Source organism: Misgurnus anguillicaudatus, chromosome 12 (assembly GCF_027580225.2).
Source record: "Misgurnus anguillicaudatus chromosome 12, ASM2758022v2, whole genome shotgun sequence".
NCBI classification, from domain to species: Eukaryota; Metazoa; Chordata; class Actinopteri; order Cypriniformes; family Cobitidae; genus Misgurnus; species Misgurnus anguillicaudatus.
In genome coordinates this window covers 6502231-6526329 of record NC_073348.2, presented here as the reverse complement: position 1 = coordinate 6526329, position 24099 = coordinate 6502231, and the positions used below count along the sequence as shown (strand labels likewise).

At 36.6% G+C, this 24099-nt stretch overlaps 3 long non-coding RNA genes across 3 annotated transcripts; 2 read left to right on the top strand and 1 right to left on the bottom strand.

Moving 5' to 3' along the window:
* Window positions 1-537: 537 nt before the first annotated feature.
* Window positions 538-2481, bottom strand: LOC141368966 (uncharacterized). The gene is made up of 3 exons (XR_012372379.1): window positions 2344-2481; window positions 1123-1262; window positions 538-673 (listed from the first exon to the last, which is right to left on the bottom strand). It is a non-coding gene; the product is annotated as an uncharacterized lncRNA (long non-coding RNA).
* On the top strand, window positions 603-2499 carry LOC141368967 (uncharacterized). The gene is made up of 3 exons (XR_012372380.1): window positions 603-721; window positions 1137-1351; window positions 2361-2499. It is a non-coding gene; the product is annotated as an uncharacterized lncRNA (long non-coding RNA).
* A 278-nt stretch (window positions 2500-2777) lies between these two features.
* Window positions 2778-10172, top strand: LOC129445944 (uncharacterized). Its single transcript, XR_012372378.1, has 13 exons — window positions 2778-3969; window positions 4100-4183; window positions 4449-4502; window positions 4619-7469; window positions 7552-7785; window positions 7861-7967; window positions 8064-8740; window positions 8825-8950; window positions 9028-9093; window positions 9200-9465; window positions 9559-9661; window positions 9760-9827; window positions 9905-10172. It is a non-coding gene; the product is annotated as an uncharacterized lncRNA (long non-coding RNA).
* Window positions 10173-24099: the final 13927 nt, after the last annotated feature.

Below are 24099 nucleotides of genomic sequence, written 5' to 3'. Positions count from 1 at the left end.
CATAAATAATATTTTCCACTTCTTTTTTCATCAGATTAGAGATAAATATCTTTGTGTGAATCTGCCAGCCAAACACCTCTTGGCAAATGCAATCTGGCAACCAATTATCTGTTTGCTGGAGAAATAATCACAGGATGTAATTTCTTTCTAGGTTTTGAGAAACAAATTTGAACGACCCCATTCCAGTGTGAAAGTAAGTACCTTTTCAGAGCTTTTCATAAATTTAAATGTTGAAATGCAATTCATTAAAAATGTTTTCTTGCATGTGCTTACTATCAGAATGGCATTCAGACAACAGCCATATCAGCACCACAACCCTATTCGTGTAACATGTGTGGCCAACCGGACCTGCACTAAAACACAGAACTTTCAGATGGTGGAGGGTGAAATCCGACCTGGCGCCCAAACAGTCAGCCATCTAAGTTCACTTTCTGACGGTGCACAGGTTTACCTTACACAGCCACGTCAGGACAGTGCACCTTTTGAGGAGGAGGTGACCTACTTTATAAAAGGTTTCACGCTGTCCTCCAAGTATGGGCAACAGCGTTTATTCTTGGGGTCCAACTCCATTATATACAGGACCACACCCGTTTCCCTGATGGAGGAACAGCAAAGGCTGGCCAGGGAAGCGCTTGTTCCTTCATCCTGCGTAATGAATGGAGAAGAGCAGGACCTGTTTTCCATAGGGGGGTATTTATCACTTCAAGGAGTGGTTGAAAGTGTGAGTTAGCTGATCATAACAAACACTGTAGATTATTATTTGTTTTATTATAATGTCAATTAATTTCCAGCAAACTTTTACATTGCGTCTGCACATAAAAATAATACTTTATCTGTCACTATTGATTTATGTCCCCTAGTGGTCTTATACCATACAGCATGTACATGTGTAAAAAAAAGTAATCCTTAAATCTGATACACAAGAATGTAACTTTCTAGCATGTAAATTGAATGCGTTTGTAGTCAAATATCATAATTATAACCTAACATTACAAACAGGTTTTAATTTCATCTAATTTTGTGTGACCAACTATACGATGGCATAAACTTACAGACCAGTTTAAATAATGCATTGTCACATGTATGCTCAAAAAGTAAAATCTATTTAAACCTCATACTTACATTTTAATTTGTAGTTGCAGGTTCCTAGGATGACCACCGTTCAGGATGCGGAAGTCCCAATTCTTGATTTTGGCTTGAAATGTGGCCCCAGAGTCTTAGATGTCTCATTTTGGCGAGACCAGGCCATGACAGAACTCCACCTTAATGAGACGATAAAGATCACCCACCTCAAAGCATTAAAGGAGATGGGAAATGCAAACTGAACTCAACGTCATACACAACCACTGAGGTATGTAACATGCATAAGTACTAATGAACCTAAATAAGGTCAAAACCAAAACTTCAGTATGTACTTGGCTGTTAATTGAAACTAACTTTTATATAAATGTAAAAAGTCAGTTTCTGTTGAATACTTTAATGCAGTTATACACTTTAATGCATTCAGTGTGTTTAAGGAAAATGCAAAGTCTCATATTGTGCTCCTGTTATGATTTCGGTCTTATTGGCTGCTTTGTCTTTGTTTCACTATGTGTTGTGTTTTTGTTTTGACAGCTCCACACGTGCGCGTCTTCCACCTGGTGATCTCATTACCTCTGACTTCTCTCACCTGCGTCCCGCACCTGATTCTTATTATTGTCCAATCCGGTTTGATTTAAATTCCCCTCGTTTCCTTTGTTCTTTGCAAGTTCGTCTTTGTATGTACCTGCCCGCTAGCTTGTCTAGTTCTAGTCCTGTTGTGTCAAGTTTCTGTTTCTCGTTTATTGGATTATTCACCGAGCTCTCTGCTGCCTTTGCTTCTTCAGATTTTTCCCGTCCTGCCGACAGTCTCTCCCGATTGGTGTGTCAACCGTCTATCCTCTGTGAACACTCTGTCTGTGGAATCTCCGAGCGCTGCTCTACACCTTGCGCTGTCCAGCCGCAGTGCGCTCTCGGGCGCGTAATTCTGCGCTTTACTCGGACTGCTACAGTGCGCTGTCCAGCACGGACTCTGCTGAAGTATCTGACCGCCTCTCTCTCTCTCTCATTGTCCTGCCAGGAACCTCTCTCTGTGCCCTGTGAAGACATCGTTGAGTGTTTACGGAAAGTGGATGTCCTACAGCCCTGCTGTGTTTCCCACTTAGAGTGTTTTGCATTTACATACATACATACACACATCCATTACATGAAGACATTGAGTGTTTTTCTATTATACATACCCTACTGATACAGTGTTTCATTAAAGACCCTCTGCATTGGGATTCTTGAGTTGTGTCGTTCTTAACAGCTCCATGTTCTTTTTACCTTTTGTTGCAATTTAGGTCCTTGAGGAAGGACCTGAAGTTGAGGACATCACAGTTATAGCCGTCTCCGTGGTCAACGAGGAGGTGTTCCTGCTGAGAGATGACTTCAGCAACTTTACTGCACTTGTTGCACTTCTTGAGAGGAGTGTGGAACACCTTCTTGAGTTGCTACCAATACATTTAAGAGTCACACACACAAACAAAAAAGTACAAGAACTGCATTACTTGGAAATGAATGAAATCTAATGTACAGTGTACATTAAGGTGCTAATTAAGGTGCTTCAGGTGTGTTTGATTAGGGTTGGAGCTAAACTCTGCAGAGACACTGGCCCTCCAGGACCTGGATTGATGACCCCTGGTTTGGTGGTTTCAAAAATGTTACACAGCTTAATGTTTAGTGTAAATACATTTCTGTAAATTTAACAGATGTAATATTTGTAATTGTTTTCACTGTGATTTTGCAGTCAATGTTCTTATGAAACTTTCAAATAAAACCACATTTAACGTGTAGTTATTAAAGAAATTTGTGATTTAACACTTATCGATACTGCTCATTGATATTAAACAAAATTTAATATGTAACTGTTAATACAGTGATTTGTGTTTTTTTTTACATTCAATGTTGTTAGCATACATTTGAATTGAACAGAATTGAATGTTATTATGCCTTAAAGAAATGTTACGTGTAATGTATTACAATTAATTATTATTTATACTATTAATAATTAACATGCATAATGAAATGCTATAACAATTTAACATTGTAATTGGCTTTTAGCTGTGTGGGTACACAGGTTTTTATGCATTTGGACTCCACAGGGATATTGTAATTGGCTTTTAGCTGTGTGGGTACACAGGTTTTTATGCATTTGGACTCCACAGGGATATAGAAATCTTAACCACATACATTGCTTATAAAATTGATAAACATACTAAATCATGTTCACTTGAAAATGTAAAAATGCAGAAAGATCTGTCTGAGTGTTAGTTTTACGGTTATATGGCAAAACATATACTTTATACTTAAGCCATTATGTACATGGAAAGACACAACAATTTATAGAAACTTAACGTGTTTGTGTGTGTGTGTGTGTGTGTGTGCAGTGTAGAGATGATGTTTGGCTGGCTGGTCATCACTTCATCTTGATGTTTTATTTAATTTGTCAGATTACCTAGACCTGTATGTATTTATGTATTTTATATTGCATATTTTTGCTGCCGAGCTTCGGGACAATGGCTAAAACCATGTTTTAAAAAATATTATACACCTCAAACAATTAGAAAATGCAGTGCTATTAGAAACAAACAGTTCATAGTGAGTGATACTGATATAGCATTATTAGATGTAGATAGAAAAATGAAACAAGCATGAAAAGCTTTGTTTTTATTTTTATTCCAATTTAAGATTTTTGTATAAGGTAACCTTTCTCGTTTTTATTATGCTTTACTTTATCTATTATATGTTGTAATTTAGCCAAAGAAAATGTTTTCATTAATTTCAATTTAATATGTTTGACCAGTTTGCCCTTCACCCAAAGCTTAAATGTGTAAATATTTTATCTATATTTTGAAGTAATTTACAGGCAGATTCGTCAAATGTGACTTCCCGTGAATCCAGGTTAAAAATGTAGATCACATTTAAAATCACATTATTTAAATAAACAATGTTATCAATATAACAACGATTCTTTCATCACTTTGTATTTCCGTGTATTGGACGCGGTTTAAAGTAAGTTTACTGTGTGTTTTTCTTCTAGCGGACAACATAAGCCAAGCCCACGTTAAAATGGGACGTTCGTTTCAACATGAGGTGTTTAACTACACTTGTCAGCGGATTTACTGTAAGTATTTTCTTTGCAACACTATACCGTACGATGTGTGTCGTAATCACATGTGTTTATATTAGAAAACATTTGGAGTAATTTCAGTTAAATTGGCCTGAAGCTAACTTAATGCAAACATGGAATGAATCTGACAATGACGCGTCCTTTTTTATTTTTAACTAATTAAATGCATCTGTTAACAAGTCCTAAAGCATGATATATAAGTTACAGGGGATTTGTTCTGAAGTTTTACTTTCGTTTTTTTTTTTTTTTGTACCAACAGATGGGAACTGTCTGGGTGTATGCTTCCATGCTGTACCCTGGATGTATTGAAAAGGTAACTCTTAAATAGTCAATATCTATGTAATTCCAGATGTCAATATCAAGTTGACAACATTCTCTTCTGTATAACTGTCAGATAATTATTAACAGTCTTGTTTGTATTTCATGCAGGTGATTTAGGCAAATGCTGAAGGCAGCTTGGTGCTGATAAAATGTAACCTTGCAAAGGAAAATATGTTTGTTCTTTGTAATAGTTTGAAATAAAGTCAAATACACTGACAAAAATATTCATTCAATTTACTGAATTTTTAAGGTAAGTGGTTGCAATCAATTTATTTAAGCTACATTTAAAAAAAGTTATTTTTAAAACTTTTTTTATGTAGCTTAAATAAAATAAAAGTAAATTTAAATGAATATTTTTTTTCAGTGAAGTGTGTTTGCTAAAGGGTAATCTCACATACACACTTGCTGTATGTTTGCAACAATACAAGGTATATTTCCTTTACTCTGCTTGGGTGATCAGGTACTAAATGTGGTAAAAAAAATTGTAATATTAATAGATATGACTTAAAATGTATTATATGTAACTAGCTTCAATGCCTCAATCTGTATGGACAACCAAATGTTGGCTCGTAAATTTTACATGTGTTCATGTGATGTTAACAATAGTGTGTTAAAATGTGTTTGGGTTGTTTAATTATAGTAAAGCAAAAGTTAGAACGCTCTAGGTATCATTTAATGATGCATTAATAATTCTACTTAATCTCCCAAAGTGGACAAGTATAAATCAAATATTTGTATCTAACAATATTCCTACCTTGTATGCTGTTTTAAGGAGTTAAATGGACAATCTTGTGTCAGCCAAATAATTCTAGAACTTTAAATATAATGGCCTGGCTAACACTGAGTGAGGTATTTTTCTTGGTTATGGAAACACTAGAGCAGGGGTCACCAACGTGGTGCCCGCCAAAGCACATTCTATTAATAGTCTCAACTGTAATATTTATTCATTACATATTTTTTTATATTAGCTTGGCTTGGTTTACGTATGTTCCAATTTTAAACAATACTAAAACATATAAACAAGTCAAATAAAATAAAATAAACAGGTAAAACAAAAAAGTTTTAAGTAGACTATATCAAAAAGTAGCCCTCCAGATTGTTTTATCCATTGTGGTAGCCCTTGCTCATAAAAAGGTTGGAGACCCCTGCACTAGAGTGAAGGTGTGTATATCTTACAAATGGGCTGTTGTATGTAAAGGTTTGTCTGTATTTCTTTTATGTTTTTCTTTTAGTAGTTTTTGATATGAATGTGCGAAATAAGTAATGATGATGTAGCTGATGCTCTAAATAAATAATAATTTTTGGTGGTTTCGTATTTCTTATGTGATGGTTAATTTTCAATTCAAGTTATATTTGAGGTACTTTAAAATGACATTATATAGACTGTTAGGGGCGATTTCCCGGACAGGGATTAGGCTAGTCCTAGACTGAAATAAATGTAAGAGCTGTCCAAACTGAAAAAAACTTGCACTGACATAGTTTAATTAGGAAATATTACTTGATTTAATAAACATGCCTTACTAAAAACATTACTCATGTGCATTTTGAGGCAAAACAAAGGGCACTGATGTATTTTAAAATAAGGCCTAGTCCTGGTTTAAGCTAATCCCTTAAAGTTAAAAATGGCCAAATCAACATGTCATGACACTTGCAGTAGTCTTTACAAATTACACTAAAAACTATAACCATGTAGCCAATTAGAATGTTCAAGCAGACTCTGTACTGTAAAACGTTAGTTTTAAAATGTATGAGATTGAAACTTCTAAATTTGCAGTACTCTATAATTTTCATAATTGTTAAGGTGCAACCTAAATAAAATTTCCCTTCTGTTGTACTCACTCTTATACTGTCTTACTAAAGCTTTGTGCTAGTCACAAAGTTGTCTTCTGTCATTTTATGTATTTGTTACTGTCATAGAATTTTGGAATGTTTTTTCCAGCTTCCATAGTGTCCTTCTCTTTATGTATGCCATGTGACAACAACTTTAAGACTGACATTAGCAGAAAATATGTACACTTATGATATATTCTTATAAATGTATCTTTAGGACATTCTAAAAAATATTAATAGTGTATTTACTTCATAATTATTTGGCGTCTTGTGAATATGGACACCACAACTTTCTTTCAAAACATCTAGAATAGGGAAAGCTTAGTTCTCATTTATTTTTATGCAAGCAGTGTGGCATTCAGATGTTGAAAGTATCAGAATTTTTAGCCAGACATTACAAATTTCACAGAATGTGCCTCTTTATATCATATATACTGCTGAACTATTTTATTTAATGTCATTAGCAGTTGGTATGACCTACATCATCATGCCATGTGTTTGTAATTAATTTGCCCGCAAATCATCACCAACACTGATTAAGAGGTCTATAAATTTAGTTTCATTTGCATATCAGTAGTCACCTTTACAGCTACACAATGGATTCACGTAAAGTACGAGAAATCTTACATTATTTAAAAGAAAAACAATACCCAGAAAGCAGCTCCAGCAAAGAGCGCTATCATATCAGAGAAGATGTGAAAATTTCACACTTAAGGGTAAGGGGATGATAACTTTTTCTGAATAAAAATTAATTACAATTCAAACCTTAATTTATTAATATAACATTGCATCAGATGGAGAGCTGCATTACATATGTAGACGAAAAAAAGACCAGGGTGAACAGTCACAACACCAGAGGAGGCAAATGACATATTTGTTCAGTTTCATGCAAGTTTTCTTGGTGGACACTGTGGAGTAGAGAAAACGCACCATGCCATCATATGTCGATTTTACTGGCCTGGCATGGAGCAGGACATTCGCAAGTGGGTAAGTGTTGTCATCATTATAATGTTATCCTGATGTAATTTTACTTCTTACATAACATCTGTTCTTTCAGATAGCTCAGTGTCCTCAATGTCAGGCCAGGAGAAAAACAATAAAGGAGAAGGCAGCATACACTCCTATAGTTGTAAGAATGCACATTTTACACTTGTGTTTGATTCTTATGTTTTTTTTTTTGTTTTTTTTTACAAATGTTTGTTTTATTTTAGGTCACAGAGCCTCTGGAACTAGTTGGTATGGACCTAATAGGAAGGCTTACACCAACTGAAAATGGCCACCACTACATTTGTGTAATGGTGGATTATTTCACAAAATGGCCAGAGGCCTATCCTCTTAAAACCAAGAGGGCAGAGGAAGTGGCAGCTTGTATTACAGATTTCTTTTATAAATTTGGAGCACCTCAAAGAATTTTAACAGATCAGGGAAGGGAGTTTGTACACAAGGTTAGTACAACATGACTCAAAATAAGTTTAAAAAACCATAAACAAAAGTTAAAACCTATATTTCATTTATCAAAGGTCAACTTTAGTCTCTGTGATAAAATGAGGATCACCAGGAGTCTGTGTTCTCCCTATCATCCACAGACAAATGGCCTTGTTGAAAAAATGAATGGCACAATTCAAAGGTAAATTATATATAATAAACACACCCAAATTTTGTTTAACATGGCATTGCATTTAATTGGCAATTACTAAACTTTTAGTATTTTTAATTGGTTTAGAAGCCTGACAAAAATGGCCGGTGAAAAGGCTTCTTCATGGGACCTGCATCTAAATGCAACATTGTTTGCACTCCGAACAAAAAAACAAATGACCACAAAGTTTTCCCCGTACTACCTGATGTTCGGAAGAGAGGCAAGATATCCATGTGAAGTTACAAATGAATATGAGGTAAGTGAGTGTGTCATGTTTGTGTAGGAAAATTGAAGTAAAGGGTGTGTAAAAATCAACCTTGATTGTGATTTACTTTTTACTTGATCACTCATGAAAAAGTGGAAGCCATGGTTGCAAATGAGCAATGTGCACAAAACCTGGGTAAGCAGAGGGAGACCATGGAAGCTGTGAAGGTAAATATAGCAAAAAGCCATGACAAGGTCCGCAAAAGAAAACTGGAGAAGGGGCATGTGGACAACTTTGCATTTGGAGACAAGATTCTGGCAAGGAATGTGAGGCAAGAGAGCAGAAAAGGAGGGAAAATGGATCCAGATATGCTGGATATGCTGGATATTTAAACCTAATGGGACTCCATTTTTTCTTTATAACTCTGTTTCTTTCTATAGTGATAAATGATATATGGGACCGCAAAAAACAAAGTGTTTTGTGGAGTAAAATGGGCCCTTATAAACTTTATTCTAAAAACCTGATGGGTCTTGCACCAGGCAAAAAACTGGAAACTGAGGTAAAAAAAAGTTTTAAAAAACATTTTATGTGTTTAAGTTATTGTACTGATCCTATAAATCTGATTCTTTGCTTTTGTGAGTAGGTTGTGAATGCATTTCTTTATAATCTTGGGAAACGATTAAATAAGTCTGGAGAAAGCAAGGCATATGTAATTGATTCCTTTCAAATGAGCTCAATCTGGAAAAGAAGCCAAAAAGGCTTAAAAAGGGTAATTGTTATTTTGTAATGCAAACCCACAAGAATCCTGAACATTATTAGTACAACTTTATTATTATTTTTTTTTAGCTGGATGCATCAAGTTATGATGTTCTTTTTGGAGCAGTTTGTTCCAGCAACCATTGGACATTCATAGTAAGTTTTTGTAGTTATACCTCATAAACAACATGAATGACTGCCAATCATAATGTTCAAACATAATTTGCTAATCATCTTTAATTTGATGTTATACTTTCTTAAGGCAATGTATCCAAAAAAAGAAAAGGCTATATATATTGACCCTTTTGGTGCCACACATGCTGCAGTTAACCATTGCAAGGATGTGACGAGGCAAGTATTAAAACTGTGTCAAGACTAAGCAAATTATAGCTACTGACACAGGTGGACTTTTGATTTAATAGGTCATTCCTGAAGCTGAGAGGTCTGGACATTTTAGAATGGGGATGCCACACAGTTGTGCATCCTATCCAACAAGACTCTACATCCTGTGGTGCATTTGTTTGCAAAGTAGGCATGCACAGTTTAATCTATTGTTTTAAATTCATTTATATGATTGTATCAAAGACCTTTCATCAAAAACTTCAGTTATGTTTATATCAGCTAGCAGAGGTCCTTCTCATGGGGGACGAATTTACATTTTCTACAAATGAAGGCACTGTGTTGATGCGCAGGAACATTGCCAAAACGCTTTTGAGAGAAACAGGTGAGCATCAATCATACACATCCTTGATACTCTACACATCCTGTTACTGTTTCCCCATATTATTTTATGGTTCAATCTGCTTATTACATCTATTACAGATGACCTTTCAGAACTGTGCCGCTCTTGTGGAGAGCAAGATACAAACAAAGGACCAATAGACCAATGGGTAAGCAAAACATGGACTGTAAACAGAAGTAACATTTCACCTAACATGTCATAACTGCATTGCCTGTCGTTTGTCAGATTGAATGCTCTGAATGTGGACGGTGGTACCATTGGGACTGCGTTGGCAAACCCTCCACAGCTGGCAAATACAGCTGCCCAGCGTGCTGTTGAAGCATGTTTAATATTTGTTATTTGTCTTATTTACTTTTGATACTTGTTTCATGTTTTTGTCTTAAAATCTGCTTATAAGTTTGTTAATAAAAGTTTAAATGAAATATTTCTGAGAAGTCATTGTAAAAGAATATATGCATTTCCCAAAATCTTTAATTGAAGGGTATGAAGTTTGCATTAAAGGTGCAATTTGTAAGATATTTGCAGTAAAATCTCCAAAAACCACTAGGCCAGTGTTATATATTTTGTCCAGCTGATTACTATCAATATCTGTATTGTTTTCAACTACTTGTAAATCGTGAGAAAATTTCCATTCAAAACATTGACACGGGGCAGTGTAGTCTCCTGTCAATGACGTTAATATCCATGTGACCCTTTGTCACCGCCTTTACTGACGTAACCCACATGAGAACACTGGTCGAGCTCGAAAAAATAAAATGGCGGCCAAGGAAGCGGCTGGAGCACAAATTTAGTGAAAATAAACGTATATTTTCACTTTTTAAGCATTTTAATTTCATTTCTAGCGAGAAATTAGTATTGTAGTTTTCAAATATGTGATTAGTTATCACAAAGGCGCTCTCTGTTTATATTTCAAACACGCTGCCTTTGAAGTGCGTCGGAAAGCCTTTCTCTGAGCGGCCTTCAGGCCATCCGGTGCCGAAGTCATGTCCTCATGAGGCAGCAAGGCCACAAGTCCTCACAGTCTTGAGGTTTCGGACGCAGCCAGTGTCGTGGACAAATGCGGAACTACGCGCTTGCTTATGGACTTATGGATATCTCTGTACCGTCTGCCGCTGGTTGTGTCAGCTCCTGTAAGCGTACGGGCCAACCAAACGACCCAAGAAGAGTTTGGAACAAAACGAGGGAGGATCAATTTGGTGTTGCATTATCTGGATAGAGAGAGCTTCACAACAACATTTAACTAGACCGAGATTCTGATCCTGCTTGTGTTTTACGCGATGGGTGAGTTGTTTTGATTCGTAACCCTTCAAAAAACGTATGCTATTATATTGATCACAACATTAGTGTAATCAGCGCGTCTTCCCGCGGAGGATATGCACATCAAAAGGTATTGTACAGCAATATAAATGGTCATTTTTAGACACTTCACAATAAGATTTGTACTGTCAATACATTATGTGAAAAATCATTTGTAGATTGTAAGTTGAAAACTTAATTCTGAGCTGTGTTTACCATCGAATTTGGAATAATACTGTAATATCAATATGACTAACAATTTCATTTTGAACATCACATATAAACTTACATAATGAAATAAACGATGTCATCAAACGCAACATTTATAAGACTTGATTACCTTATCCATCAACGTGATTTCTCGTTCTCGTCTGATATGGCAAAAGTTAAAGACTACAAATCCCATAATTCCACGCTGCTTCAGAGCGTCAGTAAACAACATCATTGTTTTTGTTTGATCTGGCGCCATCTTTCGGCGCATTTTACAAATTGTATCTTTAATCTCTCAAATGCACAAATATATTTTTTCAGTTGGCTACTATGTCAGCAGCACACTCTAAAAACAAACGGTGCTATATAGCACCAAAAGTGGTTCTTTGCTCGTAATCATAGAAGAACCGTTTTTAGTGCCATAGCCTATAGCACCAGTGAAGCACCTGTGTAGAACCAAATAGTGCTATGTAGAACCATATGTGGTGCTATATGGCCCCTATTTGGTTCTACACAGGTGCTTCACTAGTGCTTCACCGGTGCTATATGGCACTAAAAATGGTTCTTCTATGGTTTCGATCCAAAGCAACAGTTTTGGTGCTATATAGCACTGTTTGTTTTTTTTAGAGTGCACTGTAGTCAAACAAACACAAAAAACAGCTAATTGTCATGTTCTAAATAACTAATTCTCCAGCAACATTGGTTTAAAAATTAAAAAATGTATTTCTTTAATTTCGCAGAACACATAAACAATCGTATCAGAGAAAGAGAGAAACACTAGAACATTAGCTTTTTTCCAGGAAAAAAGTGACAAAGGTGCTCACACATAGGGGTGGTTTAGTCTAATCCCTGACTAATTGGCGCAGACAAAGCGTCTTATGACATAAGTACCGCGAGAGCGATTCGAGACTAATTATTTTAAATCACCCTCGCGGTGCTTGGATATCATACTCCGATCGGTCTGCGCAGCGCTGCACGAACACACAATTAAACCAACAGTGAGCGTGTTTTCCTGTCACAAATTCTTGTAAACATCTATTAAACTGCATCATATACTTGGGGAAAGTAATCTAGGAGAGAAATCGAACAATAGTGATCACAACAATAAATAACATTGACGTCAGCAACGTTTTTAACCTGCATTCGTGGAAAATCACATGACGAATCTGCCGCCGTCTAACATTTGCTGGGAAATCAGGTAAATTTACGTGCGTGTACGCGCCTGTCCCCAGATAACACGATCCCCAGTTGATCCATAACACCGGTTCTCACTGGTTTTGCCTTCACTCTGAGCGAGCGGTTCAAAACTTTCTCAGCTATCTTTTGAGGTAGGTCAAATTTTCTCATAAAAGTCTTAATCCACCGTCTGTCTGTGGGATTTTAATACATTTGATGATTTTAAATATGTCTATTGTTAATTTAGATGAGTGTCATATTACTTACGTTTAAACAATAAAGAAATATAACGGATTATCTTCTGCTATCGTTGTTTTCTGAGGTAAATTATGCGTTGGGAAAAAACAAACGGATAGTTTAAATAATTGTAGCCTAAAAATTATGGCTAATGCCCATTTTTATTGTTAATATTTTAGTGTGATATATTGTTAATGTGAACCGTTAAACGGACGGACCGACCAAACATTTTCAGTGAGGGAAAAGGTAACTTAAGTGGTTGTCAGACACTCAGGCGTCTGCCTGTTTTTGGTAACAAAAATCAACTTAACGTTAACCGAGGTTATATGAAATGTAGGAACAACCACTTAAGCTGTGGAATAACATATGCAATTTTATTCCACAGCTTGGAGTTCAGCTTGGAGTGAGATTTTTTTTTTTTTTTGGGGGGGGGGATATATAAGTCCTAACCATTTCCCAATAGATAATAGTGTGGATTTTAGCTACTTGTGTGTTAAATAGTTGGAAAAGACTGCGTTAAAATGGTTCACAATACAAATCTAATCATATTTTAGAAATTAAATTGAAATAAAAGCTTTTACTGAGTTTAAATGCCTGAGATTAGAGTCTTTACCATTATTTTATACAATTCTATTAGGCTTTCCTTCTGATAAAAGTTCCTTCCAAAAAAGTTCTTAAAATCTAATGAATACTGGTCTCTGTAAAATGTATAACTGCAGATAACAGCAGCTTTGATTCAGTTTATCCATTGAGAAAGAGAAGCGTAAAGTGATGATTTGTGATTGGTGATAGAGAGACTGTCACAATCAAATAAACCAAATGAGTAGTTTATATTAAACTAAAGCAACAGATAATGTGTATGTCAAGACCATATAATTATATTTCGTATATATTATTGTTTATAGATGTCAAATATCAATTTACTGTTTTCTCTTTTATTAAAACCTGTCACAGCAAACATCACGCAGGCTTGTACTGCTTGCAAACATGCACACGCGAGTGATGGTTGATTAAAATTGCTGTTTTCTGAGGGTATCTGCGTGTGTGGAATCCGGGCAATTCTCTGCTTTTCATCCAGACCTTGACGCTTTGTGTGTTCGACTGGTGCGGAGCTGACTGATCGGAGTATGACATCAGAGTAACGCGAGAGCAAAGGTAAAGGTGGACCCTTTTGTAACATTTCACATTGCTCTCGCGGTACTCTGATGTCCTCGCTGCCGAACTTCCTGCGCAGCGCCACATAAAGTGAAATGCTCTTTGACTCTTTGCAGCAAAGTACCAGCAACATGAGAAGTGATGGCACCTAAGACAGTGAAGGTACGCTAAAATATAAAAGTGTCAGTACTGCGGGCACTGGTTTAGCTACTTACATCGTGCTTTGCTCTTTCACCATCGCGCAGTCGCGCACTCGCTCTCTGTGGTTTGTAGCTGGCGCTGCATCTGTAAACAATAACTCCACCTTCTTTGATTTGATTGGCCTTCGCATCATTTTGACTTCGACGAGCGCTTTATGCTGTTTGAGGCACGCCAGATAGAGATAGGCGTTTTACAGTACAGTATTTACAGTTAGGTATATTATTATTTAATGTCTTTTATTAAACTCAATGGGAATCTCAATGGTGGGCACGAGCCTGCGTGAGAAAATGGATGTGTGGCGTGAGAGCGTGAGAATGGGGTCAATTGCGTGAGTCTCACAGTGAATGCGTGAGAGTTGGCAGCTATGAATTATATATAATAAATGCATGGTGTCGTCTATAAATGAATAACATGCGTTACTCGAAGCTGCAGTGACATCTGCAGGCGAGGCTTTACTTAAATGTCATGTTTGTTCATGATTTTTGGACGTGTTTCATATTTTATCATTGTTTTTCACGTTCATTTTGAAGTTATGGTAACTTAACTTATTTGTTTAAGATACGTTTGGTAGGCGCGAACCCGGGAGGTTGCGCCCATCTTGAGCTTCCGCATTATTAAAGGGATAGTTCACCCAAAAATGAAAATTCTGTCATCATTTATTCAACCTCATGTTGTTACAAACCTATATTTATTTCTTTGTTCTGATGAACACAAAAGAAGATATTTTTAACCTTTTTATAACCAAACCGTTCGTGGACCCCATTCACCTCCATAGTAGGAAAATATAATACTATGTAAGTAAATGGGGTCCACGAACAGTTTGGTTACAAACATTTTTTTAAATATCGTCCTTTGTGTTTATCAGAACAACAAAATTTATACAGGTTTGTAACAACATGAGAGTGAGTGAATAATGACTGAATTTTCATTTTTGGGTGAACTATCACTTTAACACTGTTAGCTTCACTGTTATTTTAATTGTGAGAGACGAAAAAATGTTTGAACAAAGAGCCTAGGTAGGGGGAAGTACGCAAAATACATACGTTTTTTTGTAGTGTAACGTTTATTAATATGTTGGAGACAATTCCTCAAAATATACTGCGGTATTGCTGTTTATTGTAAACAGAATATGGTTAGTATAGACCATTTCAAATGATGTAAACAACACTGGTCCAGAAACACTTTCTTTTACAGTTTGTGACAATTATTTTTTATTTAACATATATCATTATTAGTGATGCACCGATGTATCGGCCGCCAATATTTATCGGCCGATATTTGATGATTTTGAAACCATCGGCATATCGGTAATAGCAAGAGAAAGGCCGATACGAATTAACCACATAAAGGCAATGAGTTGCATGTCTGTTGTTCAATTAAAATGATTTAATGTTCTGGTGTGCACTATACTTAAGCACCGACAGAAAACCTTTGTTGAGCTGGCTCAAATGTCTTGGACAATAAAAGAAAAAGACTGCACTTTAGTGGGGGAAAAGAAGTCCAACTTTTTTTGAAGTTGCAATAGCACCGGCATTATTTATGTTTATTAAAGAAATCCATTATATGTAAAAAAAAAAATGAGTTAATGTTGTTAATAAAAGAAATGCTGAATAGCAAAAACCACCTTTGAAGGTTGTCATGTTGTCGTCTAATATTTGTTTTAACTTAAATTGTGCCTCTCTTATTATGTTGGTCAGTTGAATGTTAATTAGATCCAATCCATGTTCAGTAAAAATAATTTGATGCAGAAATAAACTAGCTAATAGACCAATTGTATAGTACAGTGTTTAATATCGGCATCGGCCAGAAGTTGTCTGTTTAAATCGGTATCGGCATCTGCCCAAAAAAATCCTATCGGTGCATCCCTAATCTTTAAGATGTTTGTTTAACTTCAGTTAATTCAGGTTTATATGTTCTGTTGGTTTATTTTATCCCAACGTTTATCTAATGTTAAAAAAATGGAAACAGGAAGTGCTTCTGGACCAGTGTTGTTTACATCTTTTGAAATGGTCTATAGCAGTGGTTTTCAATTCCAATCCTCGGGCCCCCCTCCCAGAACATTTTAGATGTCTCCATATATAAAAACACCTGATTCAGATCATCAGCTTGTTAGTGTGTTAATTAACACTCTGGGGTCGGCTGCGGCGCGGGCGCCGCCAACTCTTTATTTTTCAATCACTTCGTAAAGAGACTTAGATAACTCTGCTGATTTTGGACATACAGATATGATTTATACATCATTTAAAACGTTAAAGTGTCTAGTTTTTTTCTGTCCACTCCCAATAAAAACAGAATGTTGTGCTTTTCGCAAAATTAAGAAAATAAACATGATGCGCGTTTTGTTCTCTCTCCCTCAGTGAAGTCATTTCAAATACGCGTCTGAAAATTAACTGTAACTTTACGAATACATGTCATATAAACAAAAGATAAATGTCTACATAATGCTTGGAATGTCAGCTTTTAAATGATGTAAGTGAGATCGAAAACATATATTGTCATTCGGTGTAAACTGTATGAGAAGTAGGAGAGGGACCGTCTTTCTAATGTTACCTGATTATCTGTAATGAGACGAGATCGCCACGCCCCCGCACCATTGAAGTGAATGAGCAGAGACATTCATATGCATAACTTGTGCCTCCTGCAGTCAATGGATACGCAATCCAGTCCACAACCCAGTCTCTCCATTCCTTGTTGTTTCATCCGATTGCACCAAAACATGACGTCTAAATCCTTATTTACTTGCGTATGTGTGTCAGTATCTCCAGACGCGAGTGTTTTCATTGTTCTTCCGTCAAACATTTCACGCGAGGGGAACACACATAAACAAACACACGAGTCAGGAAACTCAACGCGGTTTTTGGTATTCTTATAAAATACGCGATTGAAAACAGTACAATCCTTATTTACTTGCGTATGTGTGTCACTATCTCCAGACGCGAGTGTTTTCTTTGTCTTCCGTCAAACAGTTCACGCGATGGGAAACGCATGCACAAACACGCGAGTCAGGAAATCGACGCGGTTTTTGGTATTCTTATAAAATACGCGACTGCAAACAGTACAATCCTTATTTAGTTGCGTCTAAGCATATATCTCCGCACAGCACGTTTATTAAACACAGGATCACTCGCATGTGCACACATAAGTTAATAGGCTTGTTCGACTTAATGCGGCGCCACAAGAACCGGCAGCAGAATGACGTCAGAGTTTCGCAAGAGCGATTTAAAAGCAAACTCTTCCATATGATTTCGCGGATCACTCTCGCGGTAGTTTGACGTCACCCAGCTGTCGATCTTTGCAGCGCCGCATGAAGTCGAACAAGCCGACTGCTTTCATGAGCAACACGTGAGGTAATGGCGGCGGCTGTAAACAAACATTGAGCAAGTTTATCGTGCAAGTTTATCATGCTTGTCCCTTGTTGTGTTTCTACTATAATGATATAATGATTACAAAAACACAACTAAGAGTCCAAACAACGATAGGCAGTTGTTCTTTTGAGCTTTTTGCTGCACACAAACCCTGTGTTCACTTTGATTAGGCTACTATGGTTTTTAAAAGGTAACTTATAGCCTACATGTGAAATTAATGTAGTATATATATATATATATATATATATATATATATATATATATATATATATATATATTTATATTTATATATTGTGTGTGTATTTACATTTAAATTGAAAAGTAAACCATCATGGTTTTACTACAGAGAAAGTTACATTCCTGTTGAACATCCCCGCAAGGCTCATGTGGCTCATTATGCAACCCTTTTGTCTCTCAGCTGTCAATCACTGATTATTCAGGAGCTTTCCCGCCTCCACGCATACAGCCTTTCCCAAGCAAAAGTGTCTTAGAAATTGTAAATCAATATCTTGCTTTATGTGAACGAGTAGGCCGAATGATTTTCACATCATTTTGAAGAAAAAACTCTAGACTACTAGATCCTGTTTTGAAAAGTCTTGGGAAAACATGTTTAGGATTAGTTTTGTGGACTTATATCAGTGACTTAAAATTTTTGCTTTTTCAAAAACCACGCATAAACATTTTTTTCACATGTTGATTATATGATATTGTAGCCCAGTTTGTGCTGAACGCAGTGTTATGAGACTTTTGCCTTTAATATGTTTTTAAGCAACTGAAAAAAGCACAAATGTCAGTGCATGTCAAAACTTCCCCAGGGCCCTAAAAACCCCTTAGACCCCAGAGGGTTAAGGAGCCGATGAATGAAATCAGGTGTTTCATATAAGGAGACATCTAAAACATTCTGGTAGGGGGGGCCGAGGACTGGAATTCAAAACCACTGGTCTATAGCAACCCTTATGATTTGTTAATAATGTATGGTTTTTTTCTCTTTCCCCTGTACTTTTGTTACATCATTTTTTGCTGTCTAGACATTTTTGTGGCAAGTCATTTATATAACAATCTCTGTTGCAACATAATACTTTTTTTCTGAACAGTTAACCTTGCACATGATATTTAAATAGTAATGTTTAATTTTTCTTTCTTTTGCTCTTTTGAAAACATTTAACTGCTTTAGCTAAGTAAGTATTATTTTTGAATGTCAAATTCTTACTAAATGTACAAGTCATGACATATTTTATTTAGATATTTAGTGACCATTTCTTTTTCTTCTGTTTGATTTTCTCTAGCCAAATTCCTAGTTTTGCTGTTGCCCAGCAAAACCAGCACCTATTTCATACAATTTATTATAGCGAACCCAAAGGCTCTTTTAAGAGCCATCCACATTGCGTCACTGGTAAGTCATTTTCAATTAGTTTTGAATCAGTAATTGCATAATGACATTATAACATTGTTTTTCTGTTAATGTAACAGTTATTGTTTACCAATGTTTATTGTTGTTTGTCAGTTTTGGCCATTTCAGCATGTTTGAAATAGGGGTGTAACGGTTCAAATTACGGTTAGGTGCGTATCACGGTTTAGGGTCACAGATTTCAGTACACTTAGGTTTTTATTTTTGTAAAGCAGCCTATTGTGACTAGGGGTGTCCATGGTTAACCGATTAACCGTTAAAAATTGTTTAACCGAGTGAAACATTTTGCTCGGTTAAGTGGCATCAATGGCGTGCATTGAATTTAGTTGTAATAAATTTTTGCACCACCAGAGACCGCCAAAGCGCTCCCAGACATTTGTAATGTCTACAAGTAGTAGCAGTTTTCTAATATGAAGCGGGCAAAGAAAAGCACAGCGTGGGAGCACTTTAAAATCGAGAATGACAGGGCAAAATGCAAGTATTGCAATGCAGTTCTTATATACTTCATGTACAACCTAGGGTTGCTGCGGTGACAGTAAAATGCGCACGTCTGCATGCATTAACCGGTGGGAAAATTCTTTCACTTTTGAATTACGCAATTGTTTAAATGCAGCGCTTGCGTAAGCTGCATTAAATCGCGTATGAATTTGCGTGCTTATGAATAAACAGCTGGTTTAATTAGGTGCTTGAGTCAATGTGCGCAGGTAATTCTCGCAGATCTCGCCAGTTCCAAGCAGTGCAACCGGCTACTCCTCCATAAAGCGCTGCTTAAATGATAGGTTCATTATTTTTTTTACAAACAGACCACAGAACGTCAGGGTGGGTAACTATACATCATCCACTCTCACCCTGAATACAGGGGTTCCGCAGGGTTGTGTTCTTAGCCCAGCCCTTTTCACTCTGTTTACACATGACTGTACACCCATCCACTCCTCTAACACTATAGTGAAGTTTGCTGATGACACCACTATAGTGGGGTTGATTTCTGGAAATGACGAGAAGCACTATAGAGAAGAGGTTCAACATCTAGTCGAGTGGTGCTTTGATAATGACCTGGTTTTGAACACCACCAAAACAAAGGAAATTATCACAGACTACAGAAAAACCAGGAAAACAACCCCCTCACCTCTTTATATAAATGGAACAGAGGTTGGACAAGTTACAAACATCAAATTCCTGGGCCTGTATATCACAAATGATCTAACATGGACTGTTAACACACGGTATGTAATAAAAAAAGCTCAACAGAGGCTTTTCTTCCTGAGGAAGCTTAAAAAAGCTAAAATACCTTCTCAGCTTTTGGAAAATTTCTACAGGAGTACAATAGAAAGCATTCTTTGCCACTGTGTGACAGTGTGGTATACCAGCTGCACTACACAGAATCGAAGAGATCTGGCTCGGATAGTCAAGACCGCACAAAGGATCGTGGGGATCCAGCTTCCCAATCTGGACACGGTTTATGCTAGCCATTTGTTTAAAAGGGCCAGTAACATCATTAAGGATTCAACTCACCCAGGTCATAGACTGTTTGAACCACTTCCATCAGGAAAAAGATACAGAGCAATAATAACTCCCACAAACAGACTGAGAAATAGTTTCTTTCCCAGAGCGGTAGCATGTATCACACCCTTTTCCCATACACACACATAGTTGTGGTAGACTCAAAATGACCCAAACGTTGCTGCTATACGTACTGATACTTGACCATATGTGTGTTTTTTGCACTGTTATTTTCACTATTTAATTCCACTGCAGATGATGATAGTATTTTGTAGCTATCTATATTACGTGGATCTTGTATTTGTTGTTTTTGATGTTTCTGCTGTTTCGGAGAGCTTCTAAACAAATTTCATTGTATTTTTATATAATGACAATAAAGCTCTATTCTCTATTCTCTATTTTTCTTAATAAAAAATACAACAAAACTATCTCGCTTATATTAAACATCATATATGTGCATTATAACAAAAACGAGTAAGCACGCGGCGTCTGCTATCATCTGGTCATTCAGCTCGCCTCGCAAACTCTGACAGAAATGAAAATGAAATCTGACACCTGCTGCTTTGTGACGTGACGCGCGTTCAGCTCCGCTGTGAATTCATGCAGCAGACACATTCAGTTATAAGTGTTTGCTCTCTCTAACAAAGCTAAATGATTTAATTACAAGAAAATATCAAAAAGACGGTGTCGGGGTGGGCAAGTGATCTAACCGGTGAGAGGCTGAAGCACCGGCAATCACCGTTTCACCGACTATCGCGGCAAACCCAGCCAACACCCGGGCATCATAGAGAGGCGGCCGCGGAGCCTGCGAGTACCTTTGCCCAGCCTACCATCCCCGCGAACGCAAAAGTCAGTGACATACTTAAAGGCGGAGTCCACGATGTTTGAAAAACGCTTTGGAAAATTAGACGGGCCGTCTACCAAAACAAAACACAAGAACAAAAGAATTATAGTACTCAGCCAAAAGTTTTTTTATTTATTACAAATATATATTTAAATGTTAAACAATATACAAATAAACATACTTTAGTAACCATATTGTGCTCTTCTTTCAAAAAAAATTCAATTCACTTCTAACAGCTATCTATTCAGATAAATGGCATATCAAAGCTTTGTCAGCTGTTTTTTTTTTAAGACGACACTATAGGGTTATCATCCTGTCGTGTGTTGTTCTCCAGATACGCTTGGAGCTTCCTGATCTGACTGGTTGGTATGTTGGCTTCAGATTACCCCTACACTGAAGATGGCATGCAATCACGTCCTCCTTTGAAGATCTCTCAAACTGTGATGTAGAGCTTAGATTCTCTGCCCGAGCCCGGACTCCGAAATTTCCAGCCACATCCTCGGGTCGGGTCGGGCACGTCACGTGTCATGCGCAGCATCTCGTTCACTCGGAGTCTCGAACACGTAACGCATCACACCTGCTGTGCGTGCTGCACTATTCGCTTAAGTGTAACTGCAACATCATGGAGCTTGAACAAACAAAGAAAAAAATTAAAACAGGAGAATTCAATTTGAGCACGTTTGGAGGAAAATCGGAGGTATGGAAACATTTTAAACTAGTCGTGGGGAGTGACAACACGTGTGTTGGTTTTGTCTCGTGCAATAAATGCGGCACGCTGCTCGTCTATGACAGCAAAAAAACGGGTACTTCGACGATGAACAGACACATGAAGCAGGCTTGCCATGACAGAAATTATGACAGCGGTCAGCATCAGCCCTCAATGTCCTCTTTTGTTACTCCTCCAAGCATTCCCCTGAGGGCGAGGCAAGCCGTGTTGAGTTTTGCTGCAATTAAGGCTGTTTTACGTTGTAAGTGGCCAGGGCTTCGAGCGGCTAGCTCAAGAATGAATCAATGTTGGTGCTGCATATGGTCGTGTTTCGGCCCAGTCCATTCTGCCTCATCATAGCACAGTTTCCAAGGCTTGTATAGAAAAGGCAGATGAGAGGAGGGAAGTTCTGGCACAGACGCTTAAAGATGCTCTAAAGAATGGAGACGTAGCGATGAGCAAGGATATGTGGACTGATGACTACAGAAAAATAAGTTACATCGCAATAACGTGCCATTACATCACCGACGATTACGATTTAGTTGGTGTTGGACTTTTATTTCTAGTCCGGCATGTTCTTTTGAATGAGGAGATCAGACACGTAATTCAAATCAAATTATTTTTAATAAGTATCTCAAATGAAGTATTACAGAGCTCTGGGTCAAAACTGTCCCTATCTTTACACAACACCAATGCAGAAACAGGTCCCCCGAGGAGCGGTTGATCTGATCTGCCTTTCCCTCTGACCCCAAAAATATATATGTGTGCCGTTGGGAGGGGGCTCATTCAATGGAAAGTTTTACTTCTATCTTAAAAGTTCACCTATGCTATAAACATCTATGACCGTTATTTCACCCTGTCGCCTTCACATCCTGTTTCTCGTTTCCCCAGGTGGCTCTGCAAAGTAAAAGTTAAAAAACACACATACATACATACCACACACAACTGCAAGCCTCCAAAATCTGCAGACATGACCTTTTAGAGTCAAATGCAATGGATTCATATATAAGCTTTGATCATGCACAACAAATAAGACCGATCATAAACATAACTGATTTCAATACTATGTGATAAACTGCTAAATATTAATACTCATAACTGCTTTATAATATTAGAAGCAATGCAATTATTAATAATGAAAGGATATACTGATGTGGGAAATGTTCTCATTTTCCTTCATTCCCCCTTTTGATCTCCTTTACAGGAGATCAACCACTGGTTCATCCTCCTCCCAGCAGTGGCATCTGATACGGTGGAGGATCCTTTCCCTCCACCGTCTTCACGATACACCTGTTACACAAAGATCTGATACATGGCATACAACAACATCCACAGTTTACCATTATTGCTGCCGCCACCGCAATAGACATTTTCAATGAGGTTATTAGTGCGCTGTATTGTCCAAACCATTTTGTCATCCAGCTATTACATGGGTTCTTAATCCCTGAATTTTTGCCACTTTATTTCTTTGTTTATTTATTTCAACAGGCACTACCACAAATATATGATTTTGTGTAAATCTTATCTCGGCTTGAAAATATTCTAAGAAGATAGGCACAAACCTTAGAATATAGAATATCGTAAAAGAAGTGAAAAATTTAAATTTGGTGAACATATATTATAAACGTCCTGTAAAATATAGCAAAAGAATTTCCTCCACACACTGTCAAATATAACCAAAATATAGTTAATATTCCTCTAAAAACTGTCACGTAATAAAAATGTAAAATATCCCAGAAATAAAAGAATTATAAAACATTTATAAAAATATAGATGAAGGCTGTAAAATATAGTCAAACTGGATGTAAAATAATTTCAAAACACACACGTTAAAAGTAAACTGTTAAGCCTACAAATCTATACCACAATATATTTTAATTCAAGATAAATGTAAAATGTCTTCAAAATGCCTTTGTAAAATAATCCATAAACATGTAAAACAATAGTATTAAAAATACTCCTGAAAGGATATATGAAAATTGTAGAATTTTATCAAATATTTTCAACAATGCTCACAAAAGGATATATTAAAATGTAAGTCCTTTGAAAATCATAAAATATTGTAAACTGGAAAACCCTTGAAAATCACAATATGTAGAAAAATGTAAAATCTTTGAAATTCTCAAAAAATAGTCACATGTGAAATACTTGAAACTCATGAAAATGGTAAAATGTAACACCTTTCAAAATCACCAAAAATAGTAAACTGTAAAATACTTGGAAGTTGTAAAATATTCAAATGTAAAATCTTTAAAATCTGAAAATAGAAAAGTGTCAAATATTTGAAAATCATGAAATAGAAAAACGTAAAATATTTGAAAA